Source organism: Rhinopithecus bieti, unplaced genomic scaffold (assembly GCF_001698545.2).
Source record: "Rhinopithecus bieti isolate Rb0 unplaced genomic scaffold, ASM169854v2 scaffold_21726, whole genome shotgun sequence".
Classification (NCBI taxonomy): Eukaryota; Metazoa; Chordata; class Mammalia; order Primates; family Cercopithecidae; genus Rhinopithecus; species Rhinopithecus bieti.
The window spans coordinates 1,738,112-1,742,743 of record NW_016811100.1 but is presented as its reverse complement, the minus strand read 5'-3'; positions in this window follow the sequence as shown (position 1 = coordinate 1,742,743).

Here is a 4,632-nt window from a genome sequence, read left to right as displayed (position 1 = left end):
TTTTTTTTTTTTTTGAGACAGAATCTCGCTCTGTCGCCTGGGCTGGAGTGCAGCAGGGAGATCTCTGCTCACTGCAAGCTCCGCCTCCCAGGTTCACACCATTCTCCTGCCTCTGCATCCCAAGTAGCTGGGACTACAGGCGCCCGCCACCACGCCCGGCTATTTTTTTTGTATTTTTAGGAGAGACAGGATTTCACCGTGTTAGCCAGAATGCTCTCCATCTCCTGACCTCATGATCCACCTGCCTCGACCCTCCTAAAGTGCTGTGATTACAGGGGTGAGCCACCGCACCCGGCGGAGACTCTTTTTAAATATGGAAGACACCTAATAGGTTCCTGAGCACTTTTCTTGAAATGACTGTGGAGAAATAAAGTTGGAAGGAATAAGTCACAGTAAACGACATTTCTCGAAATCGTTAACACCTACTGGAGAGAGAACCAAAGACTATCCTAGCCCTATTTACTACTGCTAATCTTTGTTATCTGTTTTCTCACACACTAGCACCATTCTAGAATTAATCTACTTTGGCATTATTTATATATTCCCGGGATGTGTGTGTGCGTGTGTTTGTGTACCCATCCAGGATCTCCATCTCTCTCCCTTGGTCTTGACATCAAATGACATTAAAGGGACTCCTTTACTTTAAGTTTCCCTGAATGAGTAATGAACCTTTGAATTTCTTGCCCTCACTGGCCTTGGTGAGGTGTGTTTTGACATGGGATGCCCTCAAAGGGGAGAGAAGTGGCAAGGTTAGACCTTAGCAATGACCAGCCCCAAGAAGTATGTTAATAAATCTACAAGACTGTAATGATTTAAAAAATCCTTACCAGGCAAATCCTTTTGACTTATAGGCAAAAGGATCAGTAATTTAAAAGGACAAGAAAATCAGATTTCTTAAAAGCAACATGAAAAGCAAGACAATAATATAGCAGCATTTTCATGGGAAAAAAAGTGAATCAAATATTTTACATTCAACAAAACTACTATTTAAGTATCAAGGCTGTGAAGAAAATGATTGTAAACATTCAACAACCCAGGTTGTACAGTGCTCACAGTTCTTTTTGAAGAATCTAATCTAGTAGAGCTTTAAAACCAAGAGATGACTGGAGGGGTGGGGGGATCATCAGCAAAAGACATCATGATGAGCACTTATTTACTGAAGTATAGAACTAAGATTACGACTAAAGTGGGGAAGAAGGTGGAATAATGGCGAACGAGTGTTATTTTATGTGTTATGTATTTTGATAAAGTAAAAATAATGCACTAAAATAATGGAAAAAAGCAAAAGAGGAACATAGAATAAGCTCATTGATTTTTATACAGGCAATAGGCAGGAGTCAAAAGATACTATTAAAAATCAACAAACCTGATAGTAAATGTTTAGATAAGAAACCAAGACACTGAAAGCATTAGAAAGTAAAAAGTAAAAAAGTAACCACTAGAAGAAAATACTAACTATTCTAAACATCAAATTTAATTTAAAATGTAAAAGAATAAAGTAAATACAACTAATGCAGAAGACAAAACAAATATAATATAATATAATATAATACATACAATAATGATGCAATTATAATTATATAAAGTTATAGGAACTATAAAATGGGTTATATTAGTCATTTCAATAAATATGAATTGGCTTAACTCAATTATTAAAAGAAAACTTTGAGTTTTGCTAACAAAGAAATACTATGCTATAATTCTGGACATAAGATAACTAAAAAACATGATTCAAAAGACTAATAGGACAACTCAAGGATGTATCAGTCAAATGCATACAACAAGAAAATAGGATTTATGATCCTGTTAAGTGAAGTCAAGTCAAATAAACAAAAAATTAAGTATGACAAAGACACTTTTTATAATAAAAACCACAATTGCTAATAGAAGTAACAACTATGACTATCTACACACCAAATAATATTATACATTGCTACCTTTACAGAGGAGAAACTATAGGAAATTAAAGGAGATGAAAAAAGATGAAAGAAGAACAGATAGAAAGACAGTAATAAGAGAAGACCTGAATATCATTTACAGTATGACAGATCAAGTGATTAAAATAAAAAGGATATTGAGGACCTAAATAACATAATCAATAAGATAAGGTACATTGTATAAATATAAAACAAACTGTATACCTACTTAACAGAAGATGCACCTTTATTTTCAGTGCACATGGAATATTAAAAATGGATTATAAATTCCATGAATGATTTCCTGAGCCATAAGAAAACATCTGGAGTTGGATAATGTAGAAGTATTATGAACAATACTTTCTGACTGCAATGCAATAAAATAGAAAATACTGACACCTCCATAATCTACTTTCACTTAAAAAATGTACATATAAAAGAAAATCTATTTTAAAACCCTTGAAATAATCTCCATGTATGAAGATAATTCAAACTAAAATACAAAATATCTTAACATGATGATAAAAATAGACTACATATTATATATATACAAAGCAACAATCAGAAGAAAACTAATAGGTTTAAACCATTTTAGCAAAATAATGTAAAGTATGAAAATAAATGAACTAACTTTTTTCTACTTTCTTTTTCTTTTTTGTTTCCTCTTCCTCCCTTGTCTCTTTTTTTCCTTCCAGACTGATTCATTGCAAGCTCTTTAGTGCGTCAGAACAAGGCAGATGACCATTCTACAAAGGGGAGGCAGCTGTGGTGGCCCAGAGTCAGTAGTTGAAGCTGCTGGAATGAGGATGACATCTAGAGAGAAGTGAACATTCTCCACCTAAAGCAACCACGGCTCTTTGAAGAAGTGACTGAATCCAAGGCTGGGACATATGGCATTTTTGTGTGGGTGCCAGAAAGCATGAAAGCACCCAAATAATGATGGGGACATGTCAAAAAGGCACAAAAGCCAGTGTACTACAATATAAGCATCACATAACTAATCATAGTAACATATTTCAGCTCACTTATTAAAAGAGGAAACTATGATTTTATATTGATATAAATGGACCTAAAATGTGTTGAGTAACTGAATTTTACATATTCTCAAAGTATCTACCCCTGAAATTATTAATTATAAAAGAATAAGTACCTGTATAATTTGAGTACAGAAAAAATGTTCTAAATAACACTGAAAATATGAGGATAATAAAAGAATAATCTATAAATTTAATCAAATAAAACAAATAATAGAGTACTTTTATATGGCCAGATCACCATAAGCAAAGTTAAAAGATAAATTACAAATTGAAAGAAAATACTTTGCAGTACATATAGCAGATAAAGAACTAATATTAATAATACAAGGAATATTTAAAACCAGGGGAAGAGAAAAAAGCAATAGAAATATGAGCAAAAAGATGAAGAATTTACAAAGAAAATATTTAAAATGATCTTTACACATATGTTCACTTTCACTTGTAAAATGAAAAATAAAAAAATAACTACCCTGGATCTATTACTCAGCTCTGGAACTGGCAAAAATTAAAGGTTTCACAACCCACTTTTTTCGTCAGGTGTTGGAGGAACACAAGAATAGGAGAAAAGCAGTGAAAGAGGAAGAGAAAGGGAGAAGAGACATTGAGTGAATGATAAATCATATGGGACAAAACGTAACAAATGGTGAAGCTTGGTAAGAAATCTTGGTAAGTGTTGTACAATAGTTCTTTGTACCATGCTTGTAATTCTTCTGTGAGTTTGAAATAAAGTATAAAAATAAAATGTTGAAAAAACTAACTTTTAAAACTAGTAAATTTAACTTACTGAAAATAAAGTTGGAGAATGAATATGCCCTAATTTAAGGTGTTTACAAAGAATATACAATATCAGAATGCAATTTTTTGAACCATGATTATATCTCTATTGGAAAGAAAACAACTAGATTTGAAAAAAAAAAACCCTCAAAATAGAATTGTTGACAGTAATATTTTGGTGACTTTTGCCTTTCTCCTTTCCTCCAGTTCCCAAATTGTTATGCATTAGCATGTTCTGTTTTTCCAATGCAAACAGAAAATTTCAGTCAGGAGCGCAGTGGCTCACACCTATAATCCCAGCCCTTTGGCAGGCTGAGGCAGGAGGTTCGCCTGAGGCAGGGAGTTTGATACCAGCCTGAACAACAGAGTGAGACCTCATCTCTACACAAAAACAAACAAACAAAAATTAGGTGTGCTGGTGCAGACATGTGGTCCTAGCTACTTAGGAGGCTGTAGTGGAGGAAGGATCACTTGATCCCAGGAGTTCAAGGTTGAACTGTAATGACACCATTGCACTTCAGCTGGGCAACAGAGTGAGACTCTCTCTCTCTAAAAAAAATAAGAAAAGAAAATTTCCTTATAAGAAAATTTCAACAAATTAGTAATTGTTAATAAGTAAATTTATATTGATTAAATGTCCTTATAAGAAAAAATACCCTTGGTGTTTTTATGTTGCCCACTAGCAGTTTACCCTGTTCTGTCATCTTTGGTTTAAGTACGTGCACCTGGAATGGCAGGGAAAGTGATGGACTGAGAGTTCTTTTTCTACACAGCCACAACTGCCATCAGTGTTTTGAAAAGTCTTCTATTTGAATGTGTGTGTGTGTGTGTGTGTGTGTGTGTGTGAGAGAGAGAGAGAGAGAGAGAGAGAGAGAGAGAGAGAGAGAGAGAGAGAGAGAGAGAGA